The sequence below is a fragment of the Coptis chinensis genome, chromosome 4 (assembly GCF_015680905.1).
Source record: "Coptis chinensis isolate HL-2020 chromosome 4, ASM1568090v1, whole genome shotgun sequence".
Classification (NCBI taxonomy): domain Eukaryota; kingdom Viridiplantae; phylum Streptophyta; class Magnoliopsida; order Ranunculales; family Ranunculaceae; genus Coptis; species Coptis chinensis.
The window spans coordinates 105820640-105843279 of record NC_141459.1 but is presented as its reverse complement, the minus strand read 5'-3'; the positions used below and the strand labels follow the sequence as shown (position 1 = coordinate 105843279).

At 37.5% G+C, this 22640-nt stretch overlaps 2 long non-coding RNA genes across 2 annotated transcripts; one reads left to right on the top strand and one right to left on the bottom strand.

Annotated features, from left to right (window-relative positions):
- Positions 1-466: 466 nt before the first annotated feature.
- LOC147506647 (uncharacterized) lies at positions 467-1103 on the bottom strand. Its single transcript, XR_015220841.1, has 2 exons — positions 979-1103; positions 467-895 (listed from the first exon to the last, which is right to left on the bottom strand). It is a non-coding gene; the product is annotated as an uncharacterized LOC147506647 (long non-coding RNA).
- Positions 1104-3671: 2568 nt separating this feature from the next.
- Positions 3672-4763, top strand: LOC147506646 (uncharacterized). Its single transcript, XR_015193848.1, has 2 exons — positions 3672-3958; positions 4377-4763. It is a non-coding gene; the product is annotated as an uncharacterized LOC147506646 (long non-coding RNA).
- Positions 4764-22640: the final 17877 nt, after the last annotated feature.

The window sequence follows — 22640 nt, the reverse complement described above, 5'->3', positions numbered from 1 at the left end:
TGTACCCTCAATAATTCCAAATGGGCCACCATCCATAATTGCATTGTTTGGAATAGTAAAATGTGCGGGAGGAGGAGGGTTAAAAACCGGACGGGATGTTACATTCCGCCTCGGTCTAAAAACCGCACGGGATGTTACATTCGGCCTCTCGGTATCCCCATACACTATTCCCCGTCGAACTGGCCGTAACCAAACCACCTGCAAAATGAGTGATATTCCAAACTAAAAATTTGTTGTTTCAACAATGACAGGAAATGAGTGAAACAAATGTGAAACGAGCGAAACGAATGTTCCATTTTTGGAAACATACGAACTTATAAGTTTTAATTTTTTTGCCATAACCTCATTTGTTTTATTGACATATTCATATAAAAACCTGCTAATATACTTTGAAAATAATAAAGAAGACAAACAACAATCATGAACAACACCCAAGTCTAACACAGAAACTCGGTAAAAAACTAACTTATAATTTCTTAAAAAAATTGGACATAACCTCCTTTGTTTAATGACATATTCATATCCAAAACTCATCAAAGAAAAACCTGCTAATCAAAAATTCATTACAAACAACAATCCCAAACGCCATAAGACAAGTAATGGCGCACAGTTATTACAAACTACAAAAAAATATCTATCGAGACCTCCTCCCCCTACGAGAAGGCCCGGTCGAAGAGCTCTCCCCCCTACGTCGTTGTCGCCTCTCTGGTTGAGCTTGAGCTTGAGGTACTCCACTTCCAGCATTCTCCAACTCTTGCACACGTCTCTGAAGCTCCAAAGTTCGATTACGTTCTTCTTGTAAGTACTCAAAACTGCGACGAGAGGACTCCATGAAGGACTCACGCATGGCATAAGTGAGAGAGCTGTAGTTAAGGAGCTCTGACCTTACTTCATCCTGTTTAACAAAACAAATGCAAGTTAGGGGTTATAGTGAATACTAATAATAACAAATCATAAATAAATTCAAATCATACTAACCTCGGCTAACTGCTCGAATCAGATCGACAAATCTGCTACCACTGCGGCATCTACTGGTGGAATAGGTATTCTCATATCTTGCCCCTGAGAAGTAATCATGCTCCAATGCCAAAGGTCATCATCATCAAATATCCGCGGGAGTTCTTTGCGCATCTGAATATCATGAAACACCCTCGGGCTGTGGATCGGGCAACTCCACTCCTCCCTGAAATGAATGTCGGGCCTCAATGCTCCGAAGTAACCCCTTCAAAATTGGTGCCCCGTATAACGCACCTAGCAAGAGACCTCGACCAACCCTCTTCCAATATAAGTCATAGTCGCCTCGTAAAACCGAAAGCGATCGTCCCGGCCACTCATTTGGGTTTGCTCTATAGTGTGAAAGAACAAAGGGGAAGAATATCGAGGTCATATCCATAGGTGGTGGGGGTAAGGTATAACAATCTCTCCGGATACTTGCCGCCAACATCCGTCCCCAAGGTACCATGCGCGAAGATCGACCCTATAAGTATCATTCGGCCACCGAAAGAAACCTTGCTCTATGACACATATATGATAGTCTACTACTCACCGCTCGAACATCCGGAATATCCGCATAAAGGGTCCGAAAAGATGAAGGACTCGCCCGTGGTTGCCACTCAATTCGACTAGCTCCTAAAAGCTCAATCTGGCCGACGAAAGTGTTATGAATATTATGTGATAGGTCCCCATACCCCCTCGCCTCACGATGAAGCCCCCATGCTTGAATAACGTGGAATCAGGTCATGAGTCTCATCCTCTTCCAACCTCTTCAACACAGGATGCATCACACGAAAATGCTCGCATTCCACCAATACCGCCATCAATAGATAAAATACAATATCAATATATATATAAACATGTCAACATTAATAATTAGATAAATAAATGAAATGAAACAATAACTTAATAAATAAGACTTACCGGGTATAATCCAAACAAAGCCGCACAAATTGCCTTTAGCGGCTTTCGTCTCAACTATGAGGTCTAGCCGGTAAAGGTATGCTAAGATGGATTGACCCTACCATAATCCCACATCCTCTCTACGCCCGAGACAATGCCATCCACCCGATCGTAAATAACTATCGGCATATCCAAATAATACCGCACTAACAAAGTAGAAGAGGAAGGCACGTGACATACCGTGGATCGACTCCTCACCAATATGATAGTCTTTCGGCTTCTCCTTGAGTCTATTCAAATATCTCACCAGAAACCAACTCATATTTATAGCTCCTCCCTTAAACTGCTTCGGCCGATAATCTCAAAAACCCGTCTTGCTCATCATCTTCAACCAAATCAAAACATTCAAAGAAACTCATCGCCGTAGTAAAAACCTCTAAAGTTTCATCAAAAGGAACGGCATCTCCATAACCAATTGGGATACCCGTGAGCATTGTGAAATCAAGAGGGGTAATCCCAAGCTCACCCCATGGGAAATGAAATGTGTGGGTAGTTGGCCACCACCGCTCAACTATCCCAAACAACAACGCCTGATCATTTTGTCCCAAATTACAATTAAAAAAACTCCCAAATGGTGTGGCGGATATAATATCGGTAACTGTGACAAAATTAGGATCCGTTTTGATTTCATACAACGCCACCACGACATTAACATTTGAAAGTGCACAACGACTTTCCATAAGTGTACTTCCTACATTCAACAAACACGCAATAATGATAAAATTCAAACTAAAATAAACTAATATAAACTAATACAAATTCAAACTAAAATAATAATGACAAATTCAAACTAAAATAAACTAATATAAACTAATACAAATTCAAACTAAAAATAATAATGACAAATTCAAACTAAAATAAACTAATATAAACTAATACAAATTCAAACTAAAATAATAATCGACAAATTCAAACTAAAATAAACTAATATAAACTAATACAAATTCAAACTAAAATAATAATGCGACAAATTCAAACAACAACAAACTTGATATAAACTAACATAAATAATAATAATTAACTTAAAAAAAATCAAAAAAACTTACTTGAGATTCCACACTCGATTTGCTACGGTCGGACCGATGTTGACGCTTAATGGTGGGTGGTCCTCGATTTCAACAACGCTGGTGGAAAATTAAACCCAAGTTCAATTTAGTCCTCCTCGCCCACATTACGCGTTCTCGACGACGATCCTTTTTTGCCCCCTTTTTTTGAAATTTTGACATTTCCAAACCATCGGGAATGCTCTTGATGTGGTGAGGTTGGTGGGGATGGGTTGGGGATGGAGAAGTCATTATGAATGGAAATTTGTGTTCAAAGGTTGTGAATGGAGGCTACAAAATCGAATTTGGCCGGAAATGAAGTGAAAATGGAGCCCTGCTTCCCTTGGTGGTTTGAGCCATCGACGGGATGTTACATCCCGTCTCGTTATAAAATATCAGACGGGATGTTACATTCCGTCTCGTATAAAAAAACTCCAGACGGAATCTAACATCCCGTCCGAGATGTTTTTTATCACCTTTGCATTGCACAGCTTCACCTTGTTTATCACCGGGTTGGTGATAGAGGGGGTGAAAAGTGAGGAGGTGGCGGTGATAGAGGGGGTGAAAGTTATGACTTGCATTGCAAATGCTCTTATGGTCTTGAGTTTTGATAATTCCCGGCATGCATGTAATGGTCTTGAGGTTTGATAATTCCCTGCATGCATGTAATTCACTGCCTGGGAGGCCCACAAGATATAAATTATATTTCACAAAATCACAAGTGGATGATATATTAATTCCGTCATCCTCACATCATCACATGCTGAGTCATTCATTCCATACTCAATTCTCTATAAATTAGGAGCGCACTACACATATTTTATTTCTCATCCAAATTCCTGTTGTCTTTCACATTTCAAGAAAAATGTCTCATTTGAAAGCCTTTTTTGTTATGGGATTCCTCCTAGCTGTTGTTCTTCTGGTTTCTTCTGAAGTAACAGCAGCTGAAGCTCAAACTAGTGAGTCTGATTATTATATACGTGATATATTAATTAAACTAATTACCGCGTCTTGTACCAAGTTTTTGAAATTTCTATGATATTAAAATATGTACGTCTACGAGACTAGCAATATAGCTGTTAGCAACACAGTAGTGACTTGAGTTGCGTACACAATAACATAGTACATACATATATATACCTTACTGGCTCACTGAAAGACAAAGTGCTTGGCGGCCTACCTAGCTCCTAGGCTCCTAGCATACCTGAATTGTCCACCTTCTAGTAGTATGTACTATGTAATAACTCTTAAATCTTAACTAAGTTATATATATTCATTCTCAGAATTTCATCATAGTACATACATTATCCGCTAAAGATTTTATATTAAGCAATACAATCGTAGACACTGACAACTCCCTTGCTATTTCGTTTGCAGAGAACAAGGTGAGCTTTGAGGATGTTAAGTATGTGGGAGGCCCAGGAGGAGGAGGAGGGGGAGGGGGAGGGGAGGGAGGGAGGAGGAGGAGGAGGTCGTGGTAGGTGCCCGTATGGATGTTGCCGCCGCTGTGGTTTTTTCTGTTGCCGTTGCTGCAATTACGTTGGAGAACCTATGGATGTTGTATCCGAAACCAAACCCCATAACTAGAAAGACTAGTGTACATACGTATGGGTCACTAGTGTGGTATGAATATACTCACTGTGTAGACTCGAATAACAGCAGTTGCAACAAAGCTTGAGTCTCATTAGTTTGAGCTCGTAATATGTTGTTTCTGATTTTATGATTGTAATATGCAGAGATAAAATGTTATATATATGTTCTACATGGAGTGCAACTTTAATTCCGTTGAATTTTATATATTTTTCTTCGTGTCGATGATACTTACCGGAATATATAAATTTTAGCATTATTGAATTGAAGGACATAAAATATGTGAAATGTAAGCACTCATATGTGTACGAGTTCGTGGTTGTTACAAGATATGAAAAACAGAAACAAAGGCACCTTCTTAAGTGAACTTAATTTATGTACATGCTTAAGTTGATTTCAGTATTAGTCAGTCCAAGCATCTCGGTATACAATGAATTCCTCCATATCATGCCACTTGGAAAAAAATTGTAATACAGTCTGGATTATGGATAATGGATGTGCAATTAATTGGCTGGGTAGGAGACACACTATAAGTGAGACAGATCCTTTCATTTTCAGTCGCTATTAACTAGCTAGATAGTGTCAATCATGCACGAAGAAATTTGCAGAAAGAACGTTTTTAGCAAGTTTTTGACTTTAGTGTATATGGGTTGGCTGCTGGTTGCATTGGTGAAATAGTAGTATTGGGTGAGTAATAGATGTTTTGGGTTGTCATTGTCCACATAAACCTAGTTGGGAAGGAAGGATGAAAGAACTAACTAAACTTCTTGTTCTAAGATTTACTCTAGCTTTTCTTGAGTTGTTTGTAGTAAAAAGATATTGAAAACACTAGTTATCTAAAGGAATATAATATGACATTGAAAGAAAGATTCTTGCAACTTGCAAGACAGATGATACTTCCCGGAATATATAAATTTTAGCATTATTGAATTGAGGGATATAAAATATGAGAAATGTAAGCACTCAGATGTGTACGAGTTCGTGGTTGTTACAAGATATGAAAAACAGAAACAAAGGCACCTTCTTAAGTGAACTTAATTTATGTACATGCTTAAGTTGATTTCAGTATTAGTCAGTCTAAGCATCCATATTATAAGTGAGACAGATCCTTTCATTTTCAGTCGCTATTAAAGCAGGCCTCAAGCTCAAATCTCATTATTAGGACCCTAGGTTATTTGCAGTGATGGACCCATGATATTTCTCGAGGGTATTTAAAAATTCTAATCATTCATAAATTGTTTTGCAAATTAAAATCAATTTAACCGCAATTCAAAGCTTTTTCAATTCTCAAGAAAAATTAAGCAGTTCAATTTATTTGTTGACAGTTTTATCCACCTTTTGAAAATATTGATAAGTTTGTTTGATTTTTACATTTATAATAGATTTTGATTAACAAAAGCTTCAGAAAAATCGAGATTTTTACTAGGGGAGCTGAAGTTTACGCTGGCCGCGTATCGTTGGTGAAACGAATATACTTCTTGGAAAATCTCTAAAAACAGACTATTTGTGCTTATATGTATGACCATAATAGTAGCAAATATCTAGCCTATGATGAACAAAATAATTTACCACTTCATACCAATACATTTCTTTTCAACAATGCATCTATCTTATTATTCTCTCACTTCTTCTTACTAATGTTGATCTAGGCACTCACATATATATATAGTTTCTCCAATTACTAATTCCTACTAAACTACTAATTAGAAAATTCTAGTACCAACCTAATTCTAATATTACATGTATTGACAATATCAACTTGGTTTCCTAATTGTTGGGAACAACGATACCAATCGATCCCCACTACTAAGATAACTTGTACTTAATTAGACCAACTACTATCTCTAGACAAAAATCTAAATTTTCACACTACAATCAATCTAGCATGCCCAACTCTCTAAACAACTATCACAAACAAATAATAATAATGCAAAGAAAGTAAAACATACCACAATACAAAGATGTTCCGTGGTTCGGTCAATGATGCTTACTTCCACATGAGTTAATCCTTTTATAAGTGTGGGAAGGAAGATTACAATCACTCCTCTCAAGTCTCTCCACCTTACTAGATCACTCCTCTCTCCTTACAAGCTTTTCTCTTTGCAAGGGTTCTCTCTCAATTTTGATAGCTCTCAAAATTGGGTTTCTATTCAAGACTTGGTTTTCCAAAACCTTATTTATGTTTCTATAGTAAAACAAATTTCACGATAACTGTAGCAAAATAGAAACTGCAAATTTAGGCATGAGCACGGGCGCGCTCTCTTATTTTTCCTCAAACCTAAAAGTCCAGTAACTTTGTTTCGTGAGAGGCTGAAAAAGAAACTATCTTCTTTTTTCACGGCAAAGCAAGCCTTGGGCAAGGCCAATCTGGCCAAGACGCCAAACTTCTTCACACGAAACGATTGCCGTTTCTCTCCTCTTTCTCATTCTCATGTGAGGGATAACTCCAACACTAATGGAAACTCATACTTGCTAATTGTTGGGGTTAATACCAATACCAATCGATTTCCCACTACACAGATAACTCGTATTTGAACTCAATTCAACTCCAGATAACAATCTAAATATTCCCTACAGCCAAACTAACATGCCCAACTCACTAACCAACTATTAATAACAGATAATAATGTAAAGCAATAAAAGCCAACCACAACACAAAGATATACCATGGTTTGGTCAATGGTGCCTACTTCCACAAGAGCTAGTCCTTATATAAAGTGGGAAGAAAGATTACAATCACTCCTTACAGTCTCTCATCTTACTAGATCACTAATTTCTCTTTACAAGGTTGTATCTCTGTAAAGGTTATCTCTTAATCTTGATTGCTTTCAAGATTGGGTTTCTCTCTCTTGTGCTGTGTATTTTTGTGTCTTCTAACTTAGTTAGGTTTTGCCAAAAAACCCAACTTGTATTGCAAACTCGCGGTTCCACAAAAATAGAATTCTTCTGAAAATAGACATGAGCGCGGGTGGCGCCTTGGGCAAGGCCAAGTCGAGTGCGGGTCGCGCTGAAGGTACTGGAGGTTGACCAAGGCATGAGCGCGGGTCGCGCCTTAGGCAAGCCTATTCTTAAGCGCGGGTCGCGCTCAGGCTTCTACACGCAAGTAGAATTCATTTTCTCCTCATGTGAGGGATAACTCCAACAATCTCCCCCTCCCGAACAGTGAGGGAGATACCTCCATGCAATTTCCAAATCAACAGGAGGAGTCTGCTACCATTTCGATAGTAGCACAGCAAATATCAAACTTACCTTTCGGTAAGACTTTGGTCATCATATCCGACCCGTTCTTGTCGGTATGGATCTTCTCGATACACAAATGTTTGTCTTCGAGTACTTCTCTAATCCAATGATAACGCACATGTATGTGCTTGGATCTAAAATGGAAACTCGGATTCTTGCTCAAATGGATGGCGCTCTGACCTTCACATAAAACTACAAACTGTTTCTGCTTTAGCCCTAGTTCGTCGAAGAACCTCTTCATCTATAGCATCTCTTTACAACACTCAGTGGCTGCAATATACTCGGCTTCTGTAGTGGAGAGGACAACACACTTTTGCAACTTAGATTGCCAAGAAACTACTCACTACTACAAAAATGCACATAGATAGCATTTATTCAATAGCACTTATAAAAAAACGCTATGAAATTTTTGCTGATAGCGTTTGGTGATTTAGTGCAATGAGTCTTTCTGGCTTGGACAACTTACAATTGCGTTTAACGCAAAAGAGCTATAAAATTGATCGCGTTTTTGGACATTTGCTATTGCAGGCAAGTCAATGTTTGACTTCAACGCACCCAATTTTATGCCGCTCAAAAGAAAATCCCAAATTCAAGCCCGCGGTCTTTTTCTCTATTTTCCCTCTTCCCAAATTTAATAAAACACCCACAGAGAAACTCAAAACCGTGCGACCACCTCCAATCACCTCACCACCACGTCCAAAACCGTGCGACCACCTCCAATCATCCCACCACCATATCTACCACCACCGACCCATCAAAAATCTTTCCTCTCCTTATTTTTAACAAGAAAAGTCAATTCTTTTGAATTTTTCGAAGGTTCTTTGAATGTTTTGGCAAAGTGAAGGCATCGCCTTTCTCGGGTTATAATCATATTCTCAAGTAAGTAAGTTATCTTCTTCTTCTTCTTCTTGTTTTGGTTGTGGAGTAAATTTGTTAGAACCCATGCAGCACCGTAAATGGGAACACCATATTTATGAGTAGATAATATAGACACACTCAAAATTGAGATCCAAATCTCTGAAGAGGCAGAACTTGATGTGGTTTTTGCTTCTTTGTCTGCAAAAGTTTAAAACTTGAAAACGAAATGTAAATTGGTCAACCAATTTTTGGGCCAGCTTCACGCATACTTTGGGTTAGGCCTTGAAGTGTGTTGCCTAGGCCTTAAGCCTAATTTAGTGTTCATCCCTCATGAGCTCATGGCCTCATTCTGATGCATTTGTGCTCATTCAGTCAAATTGAAATTGTTGATCATAGACGATTTAAGGTTTAGTAATTTTTCTTGTGCGATTATATGTTTAAGTGGACATTTACGTGAAGTTTAAAACAACTTTGTAAAAGATGAAGAATAAGTAGTGGCATATGGAACCAAATCAGGTTGTCTCTAGATGATTTTTGATAAATGAACAGTCATTGAATTTCTGTCATATATAAATTAGGATAAGAAGTTACTCTCTATGAGGTTCATTGAAATCTCAAAGAGTCAAAGAAAGAGATTGCATTCACTAGAATCTAAACGTCCAAACCACTTCTCTATGGAGTCTCATTAAATATCTCATATTTCCTACTCACGAAAAACGATGACAATTTATGATGTACAAGGATTTATAAGACCAGCCACAAATATGGTCATTTTGTGTCTATTAGTAGAGGTTAGTCATGGTTGATAAAATATGTGTTTGATATAAATGAAAGCCTTAAGTATTTTATCTTTATTGTAATTTTACTTCAATTGTTTTAAGGGCCCTTTTTTTTTTAACTTAGAGGACTGCCACCAAACACATACACAAACTGTAGTTACACGGGTCAAACTTTATTTAAGGACCCTTTTTTTTTAAGCAAAGAAAATAATTGTGAAAACAAGTTATGTCCAATAGTTTCAATTATCACTTAATAATCAACTCAAAGGAATCAAACTTAAACACCGCATACATTATAAATGAATGAGATACCACATACTGTGAAAGAAAGTGAGAAATGGAGAGTGCACAATCTTGGTGGTTAGCTTTTCTGTTTTTGGTGTACTACCCTTTGTTTGTGTGGATACTTTGATCATGGAATGAGTTCAGGTTCTCAAGTCCTCTCAAAGCTCACTCTGGCTCTACTAAACTGAAGAAGACATACCAACTAGGCATTACATAGATAGTGGCTGCTAAAATTTAATTAATAAAGAGAGAGTTCAAGAATTAATAACTTCACTAAATAACTTACCATACATTGTGATCTAAGAAAGTGATTACTCCCTTCCCTTCCATAACAGCAGACATTAAATTATTTTCCGTGTTAAAAGTTCTTGATTCCGAAGTTTCCACTATGCCTTATAATAATCTACATTAGTCCTCTTCAGTTAATCCAAAGTCTAAACTACTAGTAACTAATCTTTATTGAATTCAATACCCCTTCCAGTAAATAAACAACAAATTACACTAATTGGAACAAAGGGATTACATCCATATCTGGAACAAGGACAGTCCATTTTCAAAAGACTACAAGAGATTGGATTTTAATTAAGACTTGTGAATATTTTGGCCTAATACAAATAGAAAACAAGGCAGACCCATACCTTGGAGTAATTCATGTGAAGTTTTTAAGCACATGGTCACACATGGAAGAGTCTTTATGAAAGGTTGTTATGCAAATGGGATACAAGAAAGTTCAGGTTCACAAAGTTGGTTTCAAAGGAGCCATATACCAGTGCGTGTCTTGCACAACTCTTCCTTGCAGCTTCATTCTGCAACGAGTGGAAATAACCTGAAAGTTTCGAATATAACTAAAAAATGTCAATTTCTTTATAGTGAACATATATTCAAGGTTTCCAAACAAGAAATCAGTAAACTGAATGCAAGAGTAGGAGATTTAGGTCTATGTTTCAAAGCTTACAGTGGTCACTATGTTTAGCCATGGTTTTAGGTGTTAAGGGAATAGTTTGACAACTTTCTTCAGCTAGAACAAAAAATTGAATGACTAACGAACTTACTAGTAACAGTGCTTAGTTCTGGTTCTTGAATTGTGCTGAAGAATGAATTCAAGGTTTGGTTAAGACGGGGTTGCCAATTGTTCTTGACAAAAACATCTGAGAACTTAACAAACATCCCTTCTGCTTTTAAAGCTTAGTGATGAGAGATTATAGGTAGAATAGAGCAAAACAGATTCACCTTCATTCTTATACCAAGTTGAACCTACTAGGAATGCATTAAAACAAGACATCCAATTAATCCATCCGATATTGATTATTGTCAGTACATTTTTCATCATCCTGCTCTTATAACCAATTCAAACTAATGCCGCCATATTAATATCACTTTAGAAATGTAATGAAACAGAGGCTTCACAAAAAAATTGTTGACAAATGAAATTAAGAAAGAAAGAGTTTTCAGAAAGACCAAAAGTTGCAATAGAAATCACTACTTACAAGTTCTACCTCCACCAACTTTTGGGTTCATAAATCATAATCCTTGAAAACTTGGTGCTGGTGAAGAATGAATATATTAGAAGAGTTTCAAAGATTCACAGATCGAAGAGAAAGGAGAGAGATCATTTAAATTGAAGGCGGTCGAGGTCAATTACCACAAAAATTTGAAGCCATACCCAAACTCGAAGTTCGATCAACGTTGATTATCCACGGTGTAACCATAATTGAGTTAAAATGCTCCCCGGATTTGGGAAACCCCAACTAAACTCGAAGCCCCAAGGGAATAATTTATTTGATGTGTTGCCGAAAATGGAGTCTTTTGTTTTTGGTAACCGTCTAGGTGTCTAGTGAACTTGTGGTGCGGAACATAATAAATTTGGGTAGTACTAGTTATCTACTTTTCTACTGAATCCTCTTGTAATTGTTTATCGAAAAACAAAGACTTTACAAGTCTCCACACCCATCTGTATATTGTAAAAAAATATTTGGCACTGTTCACAATACACCCGTGACAAATACTTGATAAAAACAGTGACAAAAATCCTATTCTATACTAGTGTGCTATGTAGTCACGTATTAGCACAACCCGAGTGAAAAAAATCCTACACGCACTTATAGAATGAGATACATTTAACCACCAAAATAAATCTCAAATTATTTAATAAGGAACCAAAATGCAAAAAGAAGAAAAGATATAACACTTACCGATGAAAACAGATTCCAAATTTGTCACAAAACTTCTTAGTCGGTATTACTACTAATGGTGTAAGAGTGATCCGTAAACCGGTTAGCGTTGCTTTGATTTTCAACCTTAACAAACCAGATATTCAAACACAGCCACATGAAAAAAATGTCTCTAGCACCGTGAGAAGATGAATATCCCACAAGGGGAGATGGACTCAAGTGTGAGACCCAGTATGAACATTTGTGATTCCATAGAATCAATTAACTAGATTTTCTGACAAAAGTAAAAACACATTATTTCGGTAACATATCAACATAAAGTGTAGATTATTCTATCAAGGAACCAATTAATATGACTAAAAAACCAATCTGTTAAGGAGTGGAAAGTTAATTACTCAATCTAGAATACTAAGATTCCACCATGCTTCCAAGTTCAGCTTCTTATAAATTGGCCCACTCTATGTACATTGAACTCAAAGAGTCCTCATTACTCATCAGTCAATATTCAGTGACTAAGCACCATGCTCATACATAATACCAAACCCTTTTTAATCTAGATTATAGGTCCCCCTCTCTCTCTCTCTCTCTCACTAAGTTAGTGGTGTACACAGGTCGTCTTTGACACCAAATCGCTAACGGCCAATACTCCTTCACACCCAAGTTTTCAAAAAGCGAAAAGCTATTTATTTAACCAAGAATTTCCCCTCCCCCTCCCCCTCTCTCTCAGACTAAGTCGTGTACCTGGGGTCGTCTTTGACACCAAATCGGCTAACGGCCAATACTCCTTCACACCCAAGTTTTCAAAAAGCGAAAAGCTATTTATTTAACCAAGAATGCTAATAGTCAACAACCCTGCAACTATATTATACACTATATACTCATAATCAATATTTGTAAATCTAAGAACACAATCAAACACCATACATTGCAGTTGAACTGAAACCCCAATAAAAAACTAGTCATCCAAAAAGTAGTATCTGAGTTTCAGAGCACATGTTAATCTAGGATAAGTACAAGAACACTATTAAAAACAGAAAAATGAAACACTGAAAAATACAATAACAATTATAAACTACACTAATTCGAAGTTAACATGGTCTCAAATTATAATAAATAGTCGAACTTAAGGTCAAACAACCACAAAGCTAAAAATTGAAGTTTTACGTAACGAGCGGAATCAATGTGTTCCAATTTCTGGCCTTGAAAAGCCCACTTACCGAATCTATGAGAAATGAGCCAAACCAACTGACATAGCTGGATCATCATCAAAAGGTCAGGTATAAGGTGCTACGGGAACGATGTCTCAAAGGTCAGTGCCAAGGGCTCAACGCGGAAGCAATCCGCGGAAAAGAATCGGCTATTGAGTAGGCACTCGTAGCAGCAAGAGGAGCGCTTCTTCTTTCTTGTATGTGGTGGCAATCAGGGTTCTTTGACTGGAAAATCAATAAACCAGACGAGCCAGAGGAAATACTGGACTAAAAGCAACACCTTGTTGTACATGACCTTTGACTGCGCTTGCACATTTTTTTTCGATGGAGCTTCCGCTGCTGGTGGCGGCGGAATTGGTTTCGTTTTTATTTATCCTGAGGGAGTAGGGAAATCAATCAGTATGGAAGTCAAGGGTCGAAGCAGAAGTAGGGTCGGGCAGAGAGTTATTTATCTAAAGGACGGAGAACTAAGGAAAGCACCTTACCCTTTCCAATACAATACCATTTCAACTCAATGGATCCCGTTTCTGCTCACATCAAACTTACTGATCACATCAATCTTTTTAAGACCTATTGCTCGCCTTCAACACTTCTGCCTTACTTGAGCAAAGAGGATGATTCTTAAGGGAAGTCTGATCCTATCTTTGTTCCCTTCATAGTAGATTGGAGCCTGAGGGAAAGAGCTGGGTCACCGTGTCTTCGAGTTAATCGCCCTTAATCATCGGTCCAATAAATCTCATGGTCCACTGGTCGGAGTCGAGTAAACCAGTCTAAAGCCGTGGGAAACACTTGCTAGCTACTGGATGTAAGATATTCCGTCCCATAAAGATAAAGATAGAGAAGAAAGGTGAATAAAGAGTGGGACAATTCGGTGGCCGTCAAAGTCAAACTCTTTCATTTAATAGAAGTGAATTCTTATTCTTACGAAGCAGCCAGCTCCTCGATATCCTTCAACGGGAGGAACTGAAATCACTCAAGTAAACCCCTTAGCAGTGAAACAGTGGTTGAAGCGGACATTTCGAAAGCTTAGCGACCACATCCAAAAGGGTCTCCTCCCACGGGCACATGACTATGAAAAAGAGAGGGCGCTACGCATTCTAGATGAATGTCAATTCTTCATTTATCGAAGCTAGAATAAAGATGATTCTAGCCAGAGTTATTTGAAGAAGTATTGATATAGGGAACTGCATTCATCTCAAAAGCACGGTTTTAAAGCCAAAGAGTCAAACTCCAGTCCCATGAACTAAATTTTTCCAACCTTCCAAAAATATCACGCTACACTAAAGCTTATTCTACCAGAACATCACAGTTGGGAAACAAAGACAAACTATACTAATGAAACTCTAGAAAGAACAATTAATACATGAGAAAACACGTTGTCGCTTCTGAAGTCAATTCAAACATTTATAAAGTTAATGTGTAAAATCAATTCATATTAAGTTTTTAACCAATTTATCCAAAAATATCTCCGTATGCTCATAATGCAGATGCACAGTTCATATGTTCTGTCTTCCACATTTCAGCCAGATCAAGAACGTTTCAAGCCAGTTATTGAATGACAGTTTAGTATAGGGAACTGCATTCATCTCTAAGGCACAAATTTAAAAACTAGAGAGTCAAACTTCAGCCCCATGGAATAAAACAGAGCAAACCTACACTTAAAAAAAACTACACTATCCATGTGAAGAATACTCAACACATGCAAGGCAATCAAACAAGTAATATGTGACTCAAATACATATTTCCTGGCTTAAAATCAATTTACTAACTAGAACATAATAAGCTAAACAGATGTTTGAGTGCTTATAAACTATTTTGAAATATTAAAATAAACTAGATGTGACGAAAAACAAACCTGATCTTCTTCAAAGCTCCAAATCATCTCTCGAAGTTTCATGTCCAATGCATTGGAAACAACTTGGGAATACACGCCATCCTTGTAATCCTTCTTCCTGTTCAAAAACCAATCAAGGATCTTGAACTGACGAGGATTGGCAACAATCGTCATAATGTTCTCAAGCTCAGCAGCTGACAGACCACATACTTTTATGCTAGCCACCATTTTCAAAAAATTGAACCTAATAATTTGTTACCTTGGTTAAAGCAAGCTTCCTTCCATAGATTGAGCAATTTTGTGTTGAAATAATGAATAAAGGTTTGTCCTTTTGGGTAAGAAATCAACTAACTTAGAAGATCGACCAAAAAACAATTCTCATTAGTCATGAATCATAACTGAGGAAGATTAAGAAGAAAAGAAAAAGAAATGGAAGAAGAATTACCTTACATGGCTCTTGGTAGTGGCGACAGCGCCAGCAGTTCACCCCATTTTCCCCTTTTGTTTACGGCTTTTCTTACTAGCTCAAGGAGTTAGGGACTTAGGGGTAGTTGACCACTTGACCTACTAAGTGCAAGTTGAAAAAATCCCGCTGAAATTTTTGCCCTTTTTTTCTTTTTTGATTCGTCACACTTGTACATCCGTTAGTTAATATCTTGATAAACGACACAAAATAATTCGGGTAATTTACTAACGGTTAAGTGACTTTGTAACGGAACACTAACTGTTATTAATTTACTAACAAATAAATATGTGTTACAAATGAGAAATTGCAATTGTTAGGAATTACTTGTTATGGTGTAGTGTGCAATGATAAAAAATTCCAGTTTTTTCAGCTACGTCAATCCTCTCATTAACAATGTCCGCCAAAAGTCAGTATTTTGCCAGTTAGTCTTCAATCATGAGAATGAGATCAACAACATCATTTCTCTCTTCCATTCTCATAACCGCCAATGTTGGCCGTTACTCTGCTGTTGCACCTTACTCTTCATCAGCACCTTCTCCTGATGAAACTAGCACTCCTAAAATAAATAATATCATAATCCTTGGTAACCATCACTTCAACGAGTCTAATTATGCTCGGAATCCTCTAGAGGTTAAATTTTTTGGATCTTTGCTGAATGAGGCACTACAAGCTCCCCCTAAACTTGGCGATAAGAATCATTGGCTTGTTCATGTGGATTGTGATGATATAGACTCCTTTACAGAGCAAGAGTTGTTTGATTTTTATGCTGAGTTTGAAAAAAATAAAGTAGATTTAGCTTTTTTACTCAATATGTTCAAGTAGTGTGAACTTGTTTGCATTCATGGCGTAGAAATGTAAAGATGAATTTACTCAATATGTTCGTAATGTGAACTTGTGATAGGCGAGCATCTCTTAGAACTGTCACACTAAATTCCTTGCTTAATCTGAGTGCACACTTGATTTTATGACGTGAGATGATATTTCCTTGCTGCACTAGAGGAAGTCTTGGAATCTGGATTAAGTTGCTATCTTAATATCATCTGCCTTACCATATCATATCAAACATACTTTTCCAGCTTAATGTTTAGCTTGAACATTCTGATATTTGAACATTGAAAAAGGTTAACTTAGACTTCTTGTTACTTAGGACTGTACATATAATGTTACTTTTACATTGAAATTCATAAGTCTTTTTGGGAACATTTATTGCAGAGGAATAAGCCACGAGGAGAAGAGACAATTGAGGCAGAAACTGTTGTCACACTTGAGAGAAGAGAACCATCAGGTATATTGAGATGATAGGATGATCGATAATGCTTTGTATTCTCCTTTAGCATTCATTATAGTGTATAGATTCCAATCAGAAATTATAATTTGATACTACAATTTAAGTAATGTAGTTCCGATATCCACTAGTTAAGATATTCAAGTATCTCCAACCGTGTAAGTAATGAATGGTGAATAGATCATTCTTTGTGAACATTCGTATATAGGAAAACCATAGTGAACATGTGAATTTACATTTCAATGTTTGGTGATAATCATTATTGTTGTAGTTGGATTAAGTGCAATGTATTTATGGTAGCAAATGGCTGGCTTGGTTAATGATCATTACACTATCAATTTGGACGTTATCCCATATCCAGTACATGTGCACCATCAACTCCTATTTTTGTCTTAATAAGCACAATAATCGTCCTGTCTGCATGTATTAGAGTGATTATGTTTCCAACAACACAATTTCGTTCCCCAACAGATTTTTCAATGCCATGTCTACTTTTCATACCCTTTTCTGGTTCTCAATTTTCAATGTTTGTTTTAAAATATATGGGACAATTTGTTCATGTAGCTTGCTGGTGTGTCCTTTGCTAAGGCCATTTTCATTTTTCACGTTTTTGTGTATTTGGGAAGAAACAAAGTCTAGAGATATAGAAGAGCATAATAGTAGGTTGTTAATAAATTACTCCAACCTGCAGCAAGTGTTATAGAGAGGTATAAAGAGTTTTGACTCATCACACTGAGTAGATTGTTCAGAATATTTAGCAACCAGTGAACTAGTCTCTTTTTAACCAGCAACCAGTGAACTAGTCTCTACTGATTCAAAAGCTTAAGCTCTTGAAGGATAAAATCAAGCCTTGGGCTAGGAGGAATTTTTCTGACATCCACACAAGAGTGCAACAGGCGAGAGAAGTGCTATATGATCTGCAAAGACAAGTTCAGAACAAGCCTTGGGACTTGAACTTAGGACAAAATGAAAGGATAGCGCTGGAGAAATACAGTGAGCTAGCAAGAATTGAGGCTGAGGAAATTAAGGAGAAATATGATGAAGCGTGGGTAAGGGAAGGAGACAAGTGTACGGCTTTTTTCTTTAAAGCTTTGGAGGAAAAGAAGGCCAAGAGTGGCATTTGGTGTCTGCAGAACCAAAGTGGTGATTCTGTGACCGGGTCAAGCAGGTGTGCAAAGCGTTTTGGAATTCTCTACGGAGAGATGTTTGGTCCGAATCGACGAGATAAGTGGCGAGAGGCTTCTTTAACAGCCTTAAAAGTCAAAGCAAAGGGTATCACCGAACATGGCGAGAGTTAGACAATGATATATCACCTAAGAAGTGAAAGCAGCTCTCTTTGGCATGAATAAGAAGGCAACCCCGGACCAGATGGTTTCACACCTTTCTTTTTCATGAGTTGTTGGTCTATTGTAGGGAATGACTTTACACAGGCCATTCTCAATGCTTTTAAATTTTGTAAATTTCCGAGAGGTGTTAATGCCACTTTTCTCTGTCTTATTCCTAAGGTTCAAAATCCCACAAAGGTTGAGGACTTTAGACCTATTGCTCTATGTAACACGGTGTATAAGTGCATATCTAAGATCATAGCAAATAGGATTAAGAAAGTGATCAATGATATTGTGCATTCTAACCAAATCAGCGTTCATTCCCCGACAGATCTATACAGGACAATATCCTTCTGTCTCATGAACTCCTCAGAGGCTATGACAGGAAGTATGGTACTCCCAGATGCTCTATAAAGCTGGATATAAGGAAAGCGTATGACTCGGTGAGTTGGAAGGCTATACTAACGATGTGCAGAGTTTTCAAATTTCCGGAAACTATGGTTAAATGGGTAGAGATGTGCATTGCGACTCCTTCATATTCTATCCTGATCAATGGAGCTCCGGAAGGTTTCTTTGCTGGAAAAAAAGGTATTCGCCAAGGTGACCCATTATCACCGTATCTCTTTGTGTTGGTGATGGAAATCCTAACTGCTATCCTGATGCAAAGCTTCAACAACAAAGATATCCTATTTCATTCCAAATGTAGCAAGGTGAGGCTGTCTCATCTAGCTTTTGCAGATGATGTTCTCATGTTTTGCAAAGGTGATAGTGCATCAGTGACAACGGTTAAAGCAGGGTTAAAAACCTTTGGAGATGCGACAGGGCTAAAAATCAATACTCACAAGACGTCTTTACTAGCTGGAGGCCTTAGTCATCCGGATGCAACAGCTTTAGCGGAGATTATGGGTATTGATTTGATTAAACCACCAGTAAGATATCTTGGGCTTCCACTCATCTCTGCTAGGCTGGGGATTAGAGAATGTCAACCGCTAATAGAGAAGGTTACTAGTAAGATTTCGAACCGAAGTCAAAGCCGCTTGTTGTCTCATGCAGAAGATTACAAGTTATAAACTTCGGTGCTTCTTGCTTTTCACACCTTTTGGTCCGTAACTTTCATTCTACCTTCTACGGTTCTTGAACAAGTGCAATGTGATATGTGCAAAATTTTTGTGGACCGGTCTACAGAGAGGAAAGGGCATCACCAAGCTAGCTGGAGTTCTGTTTGTCTGTCTAAGGAGGAAGGGGGTCTGGGAGTCATGAACTTACAAAGGTGGAACATTGGAGCTTATTGTGGGCTGATTTTTAAGGTGGTCACAAGAGAAGAAACGGTTTGGGTCGACCGACATGGCAAAGCAAGACATTAAAGAGAAGTTTTTCTGGTCCATGAGTATCCCAAAAGACTGCTCATGGACGTGGAGAAACATCTTGGAGACGAGGTCTGTAGCCAAAAAGTTTATCAGGTATGAGATTGCGAATGGGGAAGACACTCTTTTATGGCATGATATTTGGTGTTCGAGATCTCCTTTGATCGCAGACGCAGAAGCAAGAGATGCATGGGACTATCCACTGAATGCTACTGTAAGTATCCTTATATCCGATGGTTCATGGAACTCAGAAGTCCAAAATCTGCAGGCGGCAAGTTTGAGGAAGGAAATCACTGAAGTGCAAATCAGCTTGCACCTGGAAAAAGACTACATTGTCTGGACTCCTCATCAAAGTGGCAAATTTACTTCCAAGAGTGCTTATGAAGCTTTGTCCAGAGCAAGAGAGAGGAAACCTTGGAGCAGTATGGTATGGGGAAAGTGGGTTCTGCCATGCCATTCCTTTTCCACTTGGCAGCTGTTTTCTAATAGTATACCAACACAGGACAGGTTAGTGCATAAGAGGATCCTTAACAGGTCGATGTGCTGTTTATGTAACGATAGCAGGGAATACTCAACAAGATTTATTTTTGAGTGTCAATACTCAAGAAATTTCTTTGAAAGGGTGAAACAGATACTAGGTATTCACACCGATGCCTCCAATCTGTGAATAGGGAATGGGTTTCATTATCCGACAATGTAAAAATGTTGAGGTGGGGAGATATATAAGGTGTTCATATGTGCATCGGTGGATTATATATGGAAGGAACGTAACTCAAGACTCTTTCGACATGATGGCAAACTTCCGGAGTCAGTTTTTAACAAAATGGTTAGAGATTTGAGAAACTATCTTCAGGTGCTTCGACCGGAGCTCAGAGAGAGTGCAAGGGGAAGAGGGTTGTTGCTTAGAATTGGGATCACCAGTGAATTCAAGCAACAGATGCAAACTAACTGCACATGGATTCCTCCGATCGGCATGAGATTGAAAGCGAACACTGATGGAGCCTTGAATAGCCATGGACCGGGACATGGAGGAGTGATAAGAAATAATGAAGGCAGGGTTATGGCTGCATTCAGTGGAAGTGGTGGTATGGCGTCAGTTATATTCCAAGAACTAAAAGCTATAGAGGTATGTCTTGATAGATGCCTGTTAGAAGGATTCTTAGAGGTAGAAGTAGAAGCGGATTCTATAAGAGCCGTCAATGCAATCAACAAAATTGAGGAACCTCCCTGGTATTGTCGAGATGTTGTAGCGGCTATTGAAAGGATGAAGGAAAGATTCAGTTTCATATCTTTCTCACATGCTTTTCGAGAAGTGAATAGGGTAGCTGATTATTTTGCTAGTTTACATAGAAGTGATGAAAATGCTGAATTTTCTACGGTACATTTTGCTTATCCTCTGGATTTTGTTGTACAGAATATTGTAAATGAGGATGAGAGGGGTACTATATATGTAAGGAAAAGTTAAATTAATACAGGTGGGGGTCGGCCTAACCCTAGCTTATTTGGAAAAAAAAAAAAAACTAGTCTCTTTTTCTCTAATTCTTTACATATTAGATAGCTCTTTCTTATTTGATCGAACTTTTTAAAGGATAGTAATTATTGCCATAGATCACAATTATATCATTGCAAGACTTTAACTAACAAATGCTGTGATTTGTTATTTATTTCCACCTTGATAAGTTTCTTAAGTTAAAGCGTGATTCTACCGTAGTGTCTTCCACAATACTCTTATGTTATGTTCTGCTTTTTTTGCGCAGACCACACATTAGCTTTACTTGACATCCGATTATTGCATTTCTAGCTATTCATCCGTAAGTACCATTTACCTTCTAATTTGCTTAGTGGTCCGCATATGCTAAGGTTTAGTTATATCTGCCGCACATTTTAATTGAACTCCGCAAGTTCCTCTTTCAAATTATTAACTCCACACCCGATTAGTCAAAACTCGTAGTAACAATCACCATGAGATGAACATTGCGTTTTTCAGATGCCGCTTGGTCAACAAGTGATTTTAATGTTTTATTAATATTTTTCTACAAGATAACTTGAATCATATTCTTTTATCATTAGAATGAGAAAATTTTATGTCCTACTCCTTCAGACTTTGTACCGAAAGCAAACAATTGAGGTTGCTTGATGTTGTAGTTTTCTTGGTTTGTCAAAGGAAAAATATATATTTAAGCACTTATTTCATGTATTGATGATCATTTTTTCGTGTATTGTATCTCTTTAGTGAATTATGAAGTGTGGTGTTTGTTTCTCGCTCAGATATTTGATATTTTAATTAATTATGAATTGGGGTGTGTTTGTATGTTATGTTGAATCGCTTGTAATTAGTGAATTATGAATTGGCGGGGTTCTATAAGTTTAAGCCAAAATCATTAGTAATTAGAGAACGTGTTGAACAGTGCATCATTAGTTAAGCTTTTTTTTTTTTTACTTATTTATGTATGCATGTTTATTGCTTGTCGCTACTACCAATAACTATGGTCTATGTGAATGAGTATTACAGTTACTAAATTTCACTTTTGATTGTAGCTTTTTTTTTTTGGTTGTAACTATTGGTGGTTCATGTTTACTTAATCTATGGTTTAATTGTTGCTGGTTCAAGTGGTGATCATTGATGGTTGTGATGATGGCTTCTAGTTTCAAAGAATGTAGTTTAGCGTGCTTCAGAGGTGTAAGCTAAATAATTAAGGAAAACTTAAATTGAGGGTTTAAATGTAGATATGTGGTATGTAGAACGACTTAATTTTTTTGGTTTTGTCAAATCAGGTTTGAAGTTAGTAAGTGGTAGCATAATGATGGATAAAGCTTGGGTCCATTGGAAGAGGTTCTAAAATGAACTCCCTATATTGCTTTTAGAAAATTTGATGTATGTTTACCTCACATTTTGGTGAATTTAATTTTTTTTGTTTTTATCTTTAATAGAAATACAGTAGAGTATAGAAGAGCGGTTGAGACGCTTGTTGAACTCATGAAAAAAGAACAGGAGAAACTAACCCCCGATGTCCTTGCAAAGTATGTCGAAACTTTCATCGTGGAAATGATGATAAGGTCATCGAACACTTGGTAATAAAAGGTATGGATTTGACGTATAAGACTTGGTTCTGGCACGGGGAATCACTGGATTCAGTGCAATCTGGTATAGAAACTACAGAGACATGTGAATTACGTGAAGCTACATTTGAGCATGAGAATGCTTTTGAACCAGAGATTATTGAAGAGAGAATGGG